This window comes from Sarcophilus harrisii, chromosome 2 (assembly GCF_902635505.1).
Source record: "Sarcophilus harrisii chromosome 2, mSarHar1.11, whole genome shotgun sequence".
Lineage (NCBI taxonomy): Eukaryota > Metazoa > Chordata > Mammalia > Dasyuromorphia > Dasyuridae > Sarcophilus > Sarcophilus harrisii.
In genome coordinates, this window is record NC_045427.1 from 417,026,299 (window position 1) to 417,042,183 (window position 15,885).

A 15,885-nucleotide genomic window follows, 5' to 3' on the forward strand; every position below is an offset into this window, starting at 1 on the left:
GCCTAAATTTTCTCATCTGTAAATGAGCTGGAGAAGGACATGGCTAATCACTCCTGTATCTTTGCCAAGAAAACCCCAAATTGAGTCATAAAGGGTTAAACACAACTGAACAATAAATTGTGTGTGTGTGTGTGTGGGGGGGGTAGTCCACTTGTATTTAGGATGTATTCAGTAATAAAGGTGAATTCTCCACCTCAGGCAAGTCACAGCTTCTACCCCCAAGTAAAGCATTGAACTTCTTGATAAAGTCCATGGTCCTTTCCAGGTCTGACATTCTCTGTTCTGAGCTCCCTTCTAGCTATGTCTTTTTATGTTCTGTGATCTAGGGTCCTGGCCTGGGTTCTGACATTTTATATTCTAAGAGTGCTTCTAGTACTAACAACCTAGATTCAAAGCTCCTTCCAATGCTAACATTCTGTGTTCTAAGCTTCCCTGACATCAAATGGTCTTTGTTCCGAGGATCAGCTCTGACATTCTTTGTTGTTAGGTCTTTTGCAGCTCTGCTGTTCTATTTTTATGCTAACATTCCGTATTATGAGGTCTTTCCAGTTGTAGGTTTCTGTTTTAAGGGCCCCTCTAGCTTTGTTATTCTGTTCTAAAGACTCTCTTATTCTTTCATAATGTGTTCTAAATTTCTTTCTGGCTCTATTATTATATGTTCTAATTCCTTTTCTGTTCTGATAAGCAATGCTTCATATTGTGACTTGCTATGTTCCAGCCCTAACATCTTGATGTCCCTTCTAGATGTGACATTTTATGTTCCAAAGTTCCTTCCTTTAGAAAGGATAGAGGAAAGGGAAGTTCAACTTAGTCTCTCTATCTATTGTAGGTTTAGGGAGAATGGATTTCAAAGAACTCACAGATTATAGCTGAGGGCCAAAAATTCTGCACGCAAATTTTTATCTAGAGAAATGGAGAACTCCAGTATGGTATTCTGATGGCACAAAAGCAAAGGATTTCCATTTAAAGAAAAGAGGAAGCCATCTAAAGACAGTAGATAAAAGATATATCCACAAACTAATAAATTTTTAAAATAAATTTTTATTGTTTTTGTCTTTGTATCACCTTTATTTCTGAATATCAGCATCTCTTTCCCTGCTCTAGAAAAAATCATCCCTTGTAATTAGGAAGGGGGGAGAGGGGCATGGTTCTTAAAAATTAATTAGGCCTGAAGCCAACTAGGTGACAAAGCAGATGGAGTGTTGGGCCTGATGTCATGTTAAAATGAACCTCAAGCTAATTCTGTGACCCTGAGCAAGTCATTTACCCTTTTGGTTTCATCTGTAAAATGAACTAGAGAAGGAAATGGCAAGCTACTCCAGTGTCTTTGCCAAGAAAATCCCAAATGGGGCACACTACTGAAAAATGTAGGAACAAATTAGATCCCCCATTTCTGACAGTCAGATTCCACATTTTCATACCTCTTCTTCAGGACCAACCTAAGTCATTATAATTACCCAACAGTCAGTTGATAAATTTGAATTTTAAAAAATATATGCATGGTATATGGAATTACAAGCAGATTTTGGAGAACCAAGTACAAAAGAGTCATCTGGCCCTTTAAGAATAGTGTTGGAAAGCTAAAACTTCACTTGGGTTCTATGTTTGATTGGGAGGGCAAAGCACAACTGAAAAAGACTTAAAATGATATTGGAAGCAACAGGAAGATGAGAGAAGTCCCTTTTTTAGGACTATGTATAACTTGGATGAAAGGATGATATTGGGTCATGAAGAGAAGGTGGATACAATACTTAGTTTTAACTTTTTGTTTCTATGAAGGATGATATTTGGCTGGAAAGGGTAGAATAAAAGTGGTTAATAGGGAGTTTCTTTGAAACCTAAAATATGAGTAGGCATCTGTTTGTCCTAAATGAATTCAAGACACTGGATCCACTCAGATGAAGTGCATCCCAAGATTTTTAATTTATTTTTTAACCAAAACAAAACAAAAACTGATGGATGTGATTGGTCAGCCATTGTCAGGGATCTGTGAGAAGTTATAGACCATGGGAGATGTGCTGTGGGACTAGACACAGGTGAAGATTGACCTTTTTTTAAGAAATAGAAAATTTAAGCTTTAGATAAGTGAGTTTAGACAAATGAGTTTGATGCGGGTTTGTTTCCTGACAATGTCCTTGAACATTATTTTACATTTTTATTGATTTTTTTACATGAATTTCATTTTCAAATATATTCTTTCTCATCTCTTATTTTTAAAAAAGGAATTTAAAAAATTGTGGGGGTGAGATGGGAGGGAAATAAGGGGCAGGGAAGTACTTCAGCAAAATTTGCCAGAATATGAGTCAATTCAACTTACAGTGTTTGCAATGTAAAACTTTAGTAAAGGTGTAGTTTGTAAGAATTTAGAAAAGAAAGGAGTTATCATTAAAAGCCAATGTGATTTCTTCAAGAAAAGATAATTATAGATTAACCCTACTTTTTTCCTTTTTTAAAAATAACGCTTTATAAGTTTTTACAATTTTAAAGTAAGTCTTAATAGTTATTTTGTTTTTTAATCATAGTTTTCCTCAGCATTTCTTCTTTCCTTTCCTCTTTTCTCCCTTCTTTCCTTTCTTCTCCTTTCCTCCTTTCTTCTCTCTTTCTCTCCATACTATTAGTAGATTGGGGATGCTTGAGATAGCCTGAATGCTTTGAACAAATCCTGTTTGTTGTTCCTCTCTTGTTGGAAGGAAGGAGATGATAGGATGGTGAGATGGATTTGGAACCACTTGAATGACCAGTTGGCAGAGAGTAGCCATTCAGAGGTTGTTGTCAAACTGGAAAGAAGTCTTTGGTATAATGACTGCCTCAGGAATTGATTAGTCCTTTGCTGAGTTTAGAAGATATGTTTATTATACTTGAAGATGACATGAAATTGGGGAAGATAGCTAATCCCTTGGATAAGTTTGGATCTAAAAAGAATCCAGCTGCTTCAGTGATATGCTGAAGATAATACTTCTGCACTTTTAGTGAATTGTGACCTCATTCATGTGTGCCTTCTCACATTAATTGAAATCCATCCTCACCTTGCCCCTCTGTGTGAATCTTGTCCAACTATGTGGGGCCTTCCTGTAGGTCTTTTGCTATTTAATGACTATCCTTGAAATCCAGTGGTTATCCTGTATTCTCCCTGGATGTCCTTATGAGGTTCCTCTTTCAATTTTTTTATTTTTATTTTTATTTATTTATTTTTTTGCTGAGGCAATTGGGGCTAAGTGACTTGAATTGTACTGTGCTGGTCACCTAAAACTTTGACTCTTTAGATGTTAAAAAAGGGGTTTGTATAAGGGAACTCTTAAGAATAGGGTAAGATAGGGGCAGCTAGGTGGCACAGTGGTAGCCAGATTTGAACTCAGGGTTGAATGAGCACAAGTAGACTGAAAGAAAAAATCTAAAAGATATGAAAGAGGCACTAGGTGGAGCAGTGAATAGAGCACCAACCCTGAAGTCTGGAGGACCTGAGTTCAAATTTGGCCTCGGACACTTAACACTTCCTATCTATGTGACCCTGGGCAAGTCACTTAACCCCAATTGCCTCAGTGCAAAAAAAAAAAAAAGAAAGAAAGAAAAGAATAGGGTAAGATTATCGAATCTAACTTTTTTCCACTTAATTCTAGACCCAACTCTCATCTATTGTCCCTTATAAATTTTTTTTGGTTAAATTTTTTTGTCTTTCAAAAATATATAGATCTATTTATTTAGGAGATTGTCCATTTTATTGTATACTGTAATTTGGATAATACCCATTCTTCATCCAATTAGTTTTTTCTGGTATGGCTTATTAGTTTTATTTCTTTGGCATAATCATGGCTTTCATTGAATAGGCTGTTATTGGAGTTAATACAGTTGAAGTCATTAGCAGATATGAAACATCGGGTAAACCTTACCCTCTCTAGGATATCCCACTTTTATTTGGACTTTGTTTGGATATTTTCTGCAATATAGTGGTGTTGCCTTTGGTGTCCTTGTTTTATGCCTTGTTTGCCATGAATAACGGCACTGCTGAACGGTTATCTCTCTGATAGCATGGTACTAGGAATCTTGTAGGATTTTAACTTAAGAAGATACTACTTGTTCTAAGAGAATTTGCTGTATTTTGCTCTGCATGAGCAATAAATACAGTAGGATCTTTTATTCTGACTGTAAAGATGTGGTTTGCCAGAGATAATTATGTACAAAAGCCTTTGTTACCTTCTCATATTTTTTCATCAAGAATATCACTGACCATTTTGTACAAGATTCGTTATGAAGATGGGAAATACACCTTGTTGTTCTTTGCTTGTTTTTCTTTCTAGTGTTTTTTCCTTTTTGATCTTTTTTTTTTTTTTTTTGGTACATCATGATGAATATGGAAATGTGGTTAGAATTGCACATGTTTAACCTATGTTATATTGCTTACTGTCTTGGAGGGGAGGGAAAGGGAGAAAATTTTAGAACACAAGGTTTTGCAAATGTGAGTGTTAAAAATTATCTTTGCATGTATTTGGAAAAATAAAATACTGTTTAAAAAGTAAAACTAAAGTTAATAAGGTAAAAAACAAACCAAAAAATGAGAAATAGCTTGGATGTGACCAATGCCATTTTAAATCACCTGATTTCTTTCATTCTTTTGCTATCTTTCCTTCAAGTATGATGGAAAATATGAAGGGTTTAGAATAAAAGATTTCAGATTCAGATTCCATACCTGCCATTTACTGATGTGCCTATATAACTTTTAGCAAAGTATTTAACCTAACTAAGCCTTAGTTCTTTAACTTAAACTAAGTAGAATCAGACTAGATGACCTTGAATTCCCCGTCATCTGTTTTCCTTTGATGTTTTTTTTTAATAGCTTTTTATTTATAAGATATTTCATGGGTAATTTTTCAGCATTGACAGTTGCAAAACCTTTTGTTCCAATTTTTTCCCCTCCTTCCCCCATCCCCTCCCCCAGATGGCAGGTAGACCAATACAGGTTAAATATATTGAAGTATAAGTTAAATACAATATATGTATACATGTCCATACAGTTATTTTGCTGCAAAAGAAGAATTGGACTTTGAAATAGTGTACAATTAACCTGTGAAGGAAATCAAAAATGCAGGCAGACAAAAGCAGAGGGATTGGGAATTCTGTAGTGGTTCACACTCATTTCCCAGAGTTCTTTCGCTGGGTCTAGCTGTTTCAATTCATTACTGTTCTATTGGAACTGATTTGTTTCATCTCATTGTTGAAGAGGGCCACGTTCATCAGAATTGATCATCATATAGTCCTCTGATGTTTTTTAGAAGTTAAACTTTTTTTTAAATGAATGAGTAATTATTTTCCTCTACTCTCCTTCTCATTTGAGAAAGAAAAAAGTAAAAGTAAATTCTTTGTAATAAATGTACTGAGTTGAAATTTCTACATTGGCCATTGCCAGAAATGTTTGTCTCATTCTGCTTCTTGCATCCATCACTCATTTCTGTCAGATGGTGGGATAGTGGTATTCTTTATCATCAGACCTCTGGAATTGTGATTGGTTATTCCAATGATCAAAATTTTTTAGCCTCTCAAAGTTGTTTTTACAATGTTGTTATTATATAAATTGTTCTCCTGACTCTGCAGACTTCAGTCTTCATCTGTTCATTTGAGTTTTCCTGGGTTTCTCGAAGACATTTCATTTCCTGTGACACAATAATATTCCATTACATTCATATCACATATTTTGTTTAGCTACTTCATGGGCAGTCTCTTAATTTTGCCACTACAAACATCAATACTAAAATACTTTTGTACACATGAGTATTTTTTTTACTGAAGCAATTGGGTTGAGTGATTTACCCAGGGTCACACAGCTAGGAAGTGTTAATGTCTGAGGTTGGATTTGAACTTGGGTCCCCCTGACTTCAGGGCTCGTGCTATCCACTGTGCCACCTAGCTGCCCCACACATGAGTATTTTGTCTCTCTTTGATCTCTTGGAGTATGGCCTAGTAGTGGTACTGATGGTACAAAGTTTAGTAACTTTCTGGGCATTGCTCCAAATTGTTTTCCAGAATGACTGGACCAATTCATCTTATGCGATCTTATAAAATCACTCAGTGCTTTTAAGATTGTGCACCTTCAAATAGAGATTAGCTCTGTGTGTACTTGCTCCAGTGTAGCAATTCTTGGATTTTATCTTCTTAGGAACCATTTCTTTTAGCTTATTTTAGGGCCTAAAGTGCTTGAGAGATGAAGTATGGTTATTTGCCTCTCATTGATAGGCAAATAGAGAGTTATAGAAACACTGATGATTCCATTCCATTTTCTACTTGGTTTCTTCTAGCCAGTTTCACATAGAAATATTCTAAGAATGATACAGCTTAGTTGGAAATTGTGCCAGGTTTTTTGGAGACTTGTTTTTGCCTTCCCTTTTCACTTTTAAGGGGTGGTAATTGTTTTCTACCATTCCCTTCAGGGTAGCTAGGTGGCTAGTGGATGGAGTCCAGGTCTGGAGTCAAGAAGGGCCTTTCTATGTGATCCTCTTTATCTCAGTTTTCTCATCTATAAAATGGGCTGGAGAAAGAAAAGACCAACCACTCCAATGTCTCTTCCAAGAACATCCCAAATGGAATCATGGAGAGTTGGATAAGACTGAATTGACTTGACAATAGCAAGAACAGCTATCCTCTTCAGTAGTGTTTTATAAATGAATTTGAACTTTTAACCATCATTCCTCTTGATTGCCATGTCTCTTATTTGACAAGAATTGTATTTTTTTAAAAGGCAACTTCTGCCCTCTTTTGAACTTGTTGCAAATGCTTTACATAGAAGAAATTTAGTACGTAGGTATACTATAGTTTTACTTCAAGGAGTCAGCTGTTTAAGCACATATAGTATTGGGGAATAGTGTAGGCAGCAGACCTGCAAACTGAAGAAAACAGTGTGACATAGCAGCTTAAAAAATGCTAATGTGATTTTAAGCAGTGTTAAGAAGGGTGTAATTGCTAGAACATAGTAGGTAATTGTCCTGACTTACTTAGCTCAGGATGACTGTTCCTTTTGATGTGATGCATTTAGAAAGGACATTGACAGACTGGAGAGTATCCAGAAGAGGGTGACTAGGCCTTAAGAGGAGACTGGTGACCTTGCTTTAGGAATACCCTTGAAGGACCAGGGGGTAGTTAATCTGGAGAAGAGAAGGCTTGGTGAAGATGTAGTTGCCATCTTCAAGTATTTGTTGGGCTGACTGGTGAAAGCGGGGCTGCAATTTTGTTTCATCCCAGGGAGCAGAATTAGGAGCTGTGGGTGGAAGATGGAAGATTTAAGTTGGGTGTAAATGCGAATTTGCTGACAATCACTAAACATTTATTAAGGGACTACCTTTGTATAGATACTATACTAAGCACCAAAGATACAAAAAAAAAAAAAAAAAAAAAAAAAAAAAAAAGCAAAATGTGGGTCCCTGATATTCTGGAGTTCTTACAAAAGAATATACAAATAAATTCAGATAAGATAGATATATATATAGTCTATTGAAGATAATTAAAGGAAGAAAGGTATTTAGAATTAAGGGGAGGGGGAGGAAAAAAGAAATGTATGTGATATGCCCAATCAATTTGCTGTTTCATGTGTGATCATCTTTTTTTATTATAATATGTTATGGAAATTATTGCTTTATTCCGTTAATTAAAAATAAAATAATTTTAAATTTAAAAAAAGAGGGGTTGGGAAAGACTTCCTGTTGAAGGTGAGGTTTCAGTTAAGACTTAAAGGAAGCTAGGGAAATGGGTTGCCTCCAGAATTAGATGGTTTCTTTTCATTGGAGGGCTTCATACAAGGTCTGGATAATCACTTTTTTATAATGTTGAAGTATTGATTTTTTTTTTTAATGTAGTATTGATTTTTTTGGTCTAGCGTGATTCAGACTAGACATTCTTTTGAGATACCATCCAGTTTTGAGATTCTGAGAGTCCTTCATAATCTGGTCTCATCCAGTTTGCTTTTTCATCTAGTTGTCAACAACATCCAGTTGTTTTCTCTTTACTTCCTCATATCAGCTTTCTTTTTCAGTCTGGGCAGATATTTCACAATCTCATTGCCACAGCTTCTCAAAGGTAGGTAGGTAGAAAAGTTTTGAGTACTTACTAAATGTCAGAGTTTTTCAAGGTTCTTTGTATACAAATGGAAGCCAACAGAACAGTTCCTGCCAGGAGCTTGCATTTTAATGGGAAAGGTAATACTTCTGGGGAGCTCAAAAGCAGGAGAAGGTTATTGAGGAAGACAGCCATAGTTTGATATGTTAATTGCTGGGACATGGAGTGGAGGATTTAGGCAAGACAGATGAAAGATATCCAGCACCAGAGTTTGTTGGGAAGATAAAGATGGTGGCAAGAATGCAAGCAGCATAGTATGGAGTTGACAAGGAAGTTGGTTTTGTTTTTGTTTTAATAATTTTCATATTTTATTTTTCCCCAATTACACACAAAAATAATTTTTAACCTAAAATTTTTTATAATTTTGAGTTTTAGATTTTCTCCTACCCTTCTTTTATTTCCCTCTTATTGAGAAGGCAGGCAATTTGATAGTTATACCGGTGCAGTCATGCAAAACACATTTTCATATTAGTCATGGGTGAAAAAAAATATAGCAAAAAAAAGAAAAGGAAAATAGAAAAAACAGTATACTTCTTTGATCCACATTCAAATTTCATCAGTTCTTTCTCAAGAAATAGGATAGCACTTTTCCTCATAGGTACATAAGAATTGTATTGTATCTTTGTATTACTGAAAATAACTAAGTCATTTATAGTTGTTCATCATATAATATTGCTATTGCTATATACAATGTTGTCTGGTTCTGTTCACTTTGCATCAGTTAATTTAAGTCTGTCCAAGTTTTTCTGAAAGTATCCTACTCAGCATTTCTCATAGTACAGTGGTAGTCAAGTTCATCACAATCATATTTCATGAGTTGTCCAGCCATTCTGCAATTGATGGTCTCAATTTCCAATTCTTTGCTATCACAAAAAGAGCTACTATAAATATTTTTGTGCATGTAGGTTTCTCCCTGCCATCTCCACTCTTTAAAAAAAAAAAAAAATACCCTTTAGGCGTTAGACCTAACAGTGGTATTACTGGGTCAAAGGATTTTATAATTCTTTGGTCATAGTTACAAATTGACCCATAATAACCAGGCCACTTCATAACCCCATCAGCAGTTGCATCAGTGTCTCAATTTTCCCCCCATCCCCTCCAAAATTTATTTTCCTTTTCCGTCATACTAGCCATACATGTCATAAATACAGGATTTTATCTAAAGTTGTTACATGTAGGGCGGGCTTTGTTTCCTAATCTGATGAGTGGGTTAGCCTGCTTGATCTCTTATAAGGTCTTTTTTTTTTTTGGCTCTAAATCTGGTGGAAGTCCGTCCCATGTTCACTCTGAAGCCTAAATCATCTTTATGGCCTTGCTGGCAAGTATGGAAGGGTCTTTGTAACCTGCAAAGTGCTACACACTTTGTAAGGGATTATTATTTCAGTTTTACTTCTCTTATGCCCTGAAGTTGTGTTTTCTAAGACCCTTTGCAAACGTGGTCTTTCCAGCTCTATCATTCAGTGTTTTAGGGAACCTACCATAACTCCATGCTCATTGCTATAACTGAATGCAGACACCAAGAATTCACTTAGTCCAGCCATGAGCCAAGTAACCTACAGTATTATCCTTTATTCAACCTTATATATCTGGTACTGCGCCAAGAGTTTCTAGGGAGAAAGTTTACCCAGCATTCGCCCTAAATTTCCACATAGATCTTTTTAACTCAGTCAACCTTGGTGGTAACCATTGTCTTAATGTCTTCCTTCTAAGAGTATAAGCCCTAATAGTGGCAAGGCCTATTGGGATCATGAGAGCTTGGTTCTGATTTTTTCCTTGTAATTTAGGAGCTTTCATTCCTTTTATCCCTCATAATGGCTTTGGAGCAAAAACACTAAATTCATTAAACATTGGGTCCTTGGTTTGTATACACAAGGCAGATATAGTACATGTGTCCTGTTCTTAAGGAACTAACATTGCATTGAGAGGAAGTCAGGTATACAAATAATTATGAAATTATATGCAGACTGGAAAGTACTAAGAGAAATTTCCTCCAACTTTCAGTTGAAGGATGGGATAGAGTCAGAAAGTTTCATTGAGGACAGCATAGGTCCTGAAAGAAGGAAGGGATTTCATTCAATAGAATAGTTTGGAAAAGCTCGTTACTCAGACAGGATTGTCTGAGTAGCATGATGGAGAGAGAGAGAGGGTATAGTGAAAGTGGGGGATGGAGAGTAGTCTAATTTGACTGGAGCAGAGTCTACATGTGGGAGGGATGTGAGAGAAGGCTGGGCCAGAGCCAGCTTTTTTGGAAATATTTGACTGCAAGGAGTAGGAAGATTTTTGTTGTGTTTTGTAATAGGCAAAGGAAAGCCACTGGAGACTGTTGAATCTTAGGATGCAGAGAAAGAATTTTTGGAGATCATCTAGTACAGTGGTTCTCAAACTTTTGTTTTCAGTATTTTTATCCTATTAAAAATTATTGAGGATCTCTCCAAAGTGTTTTTGTTCATCTGGATTATATTTATAGACATTTACCATATTGGAAATAAAAACTATTTTTGAATTTGTAGACCCTCTAAAAGGGTTTCAGAGATCCCCAGGATTCTCTAGACCATACTTTGAGAACCACTAATTTAGTATAACTATCTCATTTTACAGATTAGGAAATTGAGGCTCAGAGAAGGGAAAGGACTTTCCTAAGATCATATGGTCAGAGTAGTACCTCAGGAAGAATATTCCTGGAGAGATGGGACATATGATCTTTAATAACCCTTCCAGTGCCCAAAGTCTATAATTTATGATTGGCTGGGGATAGGGATAAGGCTTCAGGGTAGGATTGAGGTAGAAAGGATGACTTGGCATGGGGGAGCACAATAGGCAGAAAAATAAAGCACTCCTGGAAGGACACAAAAGGAAATTGGTAATTTAAATTGGAAGAACATTCTTCCTTTCCCCCCTTTTTTAATGGAGGCATTCAGGGGTCTATGACTTGCCCAGGATCACACAGCAAGTGTCAAGTGTCTTGATTTCAAGTTTGAACTTGTTCTTCTGACACCAGTGCTCTATCTACTGTGCCGAAAGCTGAACGGAACATTTTTCCATTGGGTTAGGAAACAGAAACTCACCTTGGAGGTGCTAAATTAGAGCCAAACCTCCATCCTCTGATGAATATGGCTGGAATAGAGTGTACATGGGAGGAGTGGGAGAGAAGGCTAGGCCAGAGTCAGCTTTTTTTGGATGTGTTCTACTGCAGGGATCTTCTTTATACCCTGTTGGGGAAAAAACACTGATCTGGAAGTCAGAAGACCAAGAAGGGCCTGGGCTTGAGTTTTGGCCTGATGGCAACTAATTCATTACACTTGATTTTAGCCAAAAGAATGGATAGTTACTAACTCATTAAATCAGTCTTGGGCAAGACTTTTTCCCTCTCTGGATTTCTACTTACCCCATTGTCTCTAAAGTCTCTTCCACAATGTTTTACATAACTTTATTTGTGGTTCCTTAATGGGGTTGGGGTGGGATAAAGGAGAGAATCTGAAATTAAAAGTTTTTTTTTTAAAAAAAAGAGAGCATAATCTCTCTAATAATGGCTTTTTATTTTTCAAAATACATGGAAAGATAGTTTTCAACACTCACCTTTGAAAACCATGTTCTAAATTTTTCTCCCTCCCTTACCATCTCCTCTCTCCCTTAGACTGCAAGTAATCCAATATAAGCTAAACATGCGACTCTTCTAAACATATTTCCATATTTATCATGTTGCACAAGAAAAATCAGATTAAAAGGGGAAAAATGAGAAAGAAAACAAGCAACAAACAACAGCAATAACAGAAAAGGTGAAAATCCTATGCTGTGATCCACATTCAGTCCCCATAGTTCTCTTTCTGGGTGCAGATGGCTCTTTCCATCACAAATCTGTTGGAATTGGCACGAATCACCTTCTTGTTGAAAAGAGCCAAGTCCATTACATCACATAATCTTGCTGTTACCATGTACAATGATCTCCTGCTCACTTCTCTCAGCATCAGTTCATGTAAGTCTCTCCAGGCTTCTTTGAAATCATCCTGCTGATCATTTCTTACAGAACAATAATATCCTATAACATTCATATTATTGTTTGTCCTTCATTTTTAAAAAGGACCATGACATCAGGGAGCTGATGCTGTGATATGCAAGTGAATTGGATTGAAGGGAGGGAAGGCTGGGCAAGTCATTTGCCCTACTTTCCCTTCCCCTCTGGGTCCATTGGACAGATAGAGATCAGGACAACTGGAGAGTGTCATGGATGAAATGGGAGACCTTGGCCTTTTTAACCTTAGATATTCTACAGTTTTGTGTTCAACTGAGGCCATACTCATTTGGTGATTGAGTCCAGATAACAATTGAAGCAAAGAATCTCATTTACCTAGTCTAAAAAAAATCTAAATAAATAAACAAATGAATCTGGGAGAGAAAGACCCAGGGTTTCTGGACATTCTTATACCATAACTTGTTTAGCCATTAATTGGCTATTGATGGGCATTCATTCAGTTTCCAGTTCCTCGCCACTACAAAAAGGGATGCCACAAACAGTTTTGCACATGTGGGTCCCTTTCCCTCCTTTAGGATCTCTTTGGTAATGTTTTGGTCATGTATACTTATTATGTATCTAAGTTATATTTTAATATATTTAACATCTACTGGTCATCCTGCCATTTAGGGGAGGGGGTGGGGGGGTAAGAGGTGAAAAATTGGAACAAGAGGTTTGGCAATTGTTAATGCTGTAAAGTTACCCATGTATATATCCTGTAAATAAAAGGCTATTAAATTAAAAAAAAAAAAAAAAGGATCTCTTTGGGATATAAGCCCAGTAGAAACACTGCTGGATCAAAGGGTATGCACAGTTTGATAACTTTTTGGGCATATGGAACTCAAAAGTTTTAAAAACTTGTAAAAAAAAAAAAAAGTTGTTTTAAAAGTAACTGGGGAATAGTTTCCCCAATTTCTCCAATAAATGCCCCCCCCCCAAAACAAAACAAAACAAAAAACAGGTTTGGCCACATCTGACATTGTATATTCTCAAGACCCTTCTAGCTCTGATAGCCTTTTTGCCAAGATCTTTTCTAAGTCTGAGGGCATAAAATGAGTGCTTGGAAGGGACTTGCAAGACCATCTCTTCCATTTTACAGATGAGGAAAATGAGACTCAGGGAGGGTGAAATGATTTGCCCATATTTAGAAAGCTCATAGGTCAGAAGTGGGATTTGGACCTGGGTCCTCTGACTCAAGATTCAGTGCTCTTTGCATTTTACTAGGCTTGCCCTCCTCATCCTTTCTGGCTTTGATATTTTTTGATGGGAAATGAGAATGCAAACATTTAACAAAAAACAAGCCCATGTCTTTGGATGAGGAGGGAGTGTTATTGTGGGAGACTAGAAAATGGGAGGTAATTCAGTGATTTGGGGGTGGGGGGGAATGTCTGCTCAGCTTCTAATATATTAAGTTTCAGGTGTTCTTGCCACAGGGGAACATTCCCCAGAGACTCCTCTCTGAGAAAGGAGGGCCAGCAGTTGCCATTACTCATCTTTGGGAGCTCCTGAGCAAGAGCTATGACATACCCTAACTGGGAAGGTGCTCTGGGACTCAGGTAAGGACAAATATTCTTTATTACCACCAAGGTGATAACCCCAAGTCTGCAGTGTTAGAAGGCTCAGAAAAAAAGGGAGCTGTTACTTGACATGCTTTTGTGGAAAGGGGGTGGTTGATTAAACTAGAGTGAGCCCTGGACTCGCAGAATGTTCATGCTTGAAGAAATTCATCTAGTTTAACTCTCACTTTATATTTACATAGAGAATTAACTCTTATTTGAGCAACAGAAATGTAAGAGTTTAGTAAGTGCCCTAGACAGTGTAAGGCAGTGGGAGGGGTGTGTGTGTGTGTGTGCACACTGTGTTCACTACCATATAAATACAGGATACATACAAAGTAATGTGAGAGAAGGAGACACTAACAACTGGGGAAAATCAGACAATGTGTCCTAGAGGAGGTAGTATTTGAACTGATTTTCTTTGAAGAGAGCTAGGGATTCTGCTAGGTGGCACAGCAGTCAGGCCAAGATTCAAAAAGATCTGAGTTCAAATCCAGCCTCAGTCACTTAATAGCTGTGAGATCCTGAGCAAATTACTTCATCCTATTTGCCTCAGTTTCCTCATCTGTCAAATGAACTGGAAAAGGAAATGACAAACCAGCCCAGTATCTTTGCCAAGAAAACCTCAAATGGAGTTATGAGAAATCTACAGCTGAACAATAAAAGGATTTTAAGAGGCAAAGCTGAGCCTTGTAGGCATGGGGGTGCTGTGCAGAGGTCCAGGGATGACAGATGTGGTGCTGTATATGGGGAAGTACAAGTAGGCCCCCCGATAACAAGTATTCAATCTCATCTCTTCACTCGAACTAGAAAGATAACATTGGAGCCAGATTATGAAGGGGTTTAAGCTTAAGCAGAGTAAATTTTTTTTTTTTTTTTTTTTTATCCTCAGGACATTAGGGAGCCATTGAACTTCTTGAGTAGTGGAGTTAACCAGTATCAGACCTTTTTGTGGTTACCAGTTTGTCTTGTAAATGATAATAAATAAATTTAGAGAGGGGAATCCAAGCAAGAGTTGACAAGGGCCTAGACTAGACTACTTGTTGTTGAGTAGAGATGAAGGGATCAGATGCCAGAGACATTGATAAGCTTTGGTGGCTGATGTGAGGGAGTATTTGAGTTGAAGAGTTGAGATTGCACCCAACACCTGTAAGAACCCTGAGACTAAGACTGAATTCAGCCATTTTTAAAAGCCCCTACTATATGCTAGGTTGGGCATGCAAAAACAAAAATGACACAGCCCTTATCAGGAGTGACAAACAACATGGATTCCTGCACATAAAATCAAATCTATACTAGTAAGTCACCACTCTTTGGATCTCTGTTTTTTTCTCTATTATAAAATGTGGGGACTGAAGACTGGGAAGATCTCTTCTAACTCTTAAGTCTCTCCTACTTCCTTTTTTTGCAGTTGCCTCAGTCTCTTGTAAATGATTATGTTACTGATGTCAGAGTTTTAAGTGTATTATTAGATTGTGAGCTACTTTGGGACAATTAAAAGAAAATCTCAATATTGTTCATTTGTTTTCAGTTGTGTCTGGCTTATGATCCCATTTGGAGTTTTCTTGGCAGAAACACTGAAGTGGTTTGTTGTTTACTTTTCTAGTACATTTTACTTATGAGGAAACTGAGGCAAGCAGGTTTAAGTGACTTGCCTAGGGTCATGCAGCTAGGAAGTATCTGAAGTAGGATTTGATTTCAGGAAGAATCTTCTTGACTCCAGGCCCAAGCTCTATTCATTTACCTAGCTGCCCTATTTCTGAATACTCCTTCAAAGAAAATTAGGGAATGAAAAGAGCAGTAGACTGTTAGTCAAAAGACTATTTCACCTTCATAGTGTCAAAGGATTTAGAGTTGGAAGAAATCAATGTCTTAATTACATCATTTTAAAAATGGGGAACCAGGCCCCGGGAGATGAAGTGACTTGTCAGTAATTATTCAGGTAAGTAAATAAGGCTAGCATTCATATCAACTTTTTCTGTCTGAGTGCTCTTTCCATTGAATTAAACTGTTTACAAGTTGTTTGACATTGCAAGTCACTATTGAAAGTGAATTTTGGGGAAAACATAACTGACATCATTTTGTAAATTGTCTTCTTATTTGTCCAGGTATTCTGGTGTTAGTCGAATTGATCAGAAAATTCATGCCATGTGATTTAGGCTAGATGAGTAGCTGTGTAACCCTAAATAAGTCACTTAATCTCATTTGCCTCATTTGCCTTGC

General features: G+C 37.0%; 1 protein-coding gene across 3 annotated transcripts in view; it reads left to right on the forward strand.

Annotated features, from left to right (window-relative positions):
- The window catches only part of NSD1 (nuclear receptor binding SET domain protein 1), a 165,624-nt gene that overhangs the window by 12,850 nt on the left and 136,889 nt on the right, over nt 1-15,885 (forward strand). For 2 of the 3 annotated variants that reach the window (XM_023506588.2, XM_031953749.1), the window contains exon 2: nt 13,540-13,662. The exons of the other annotated variant lie outside the window; for it this stretch is intronic. The gene's annotated coding sequence lies outside the window, so the exon portion shown is untranslated. The remainder of the gene's footprint in view (nt 1-13,539; nt 13,663-15,885) is intronic. 3 annotated transcript variants of the gene reach the window in all.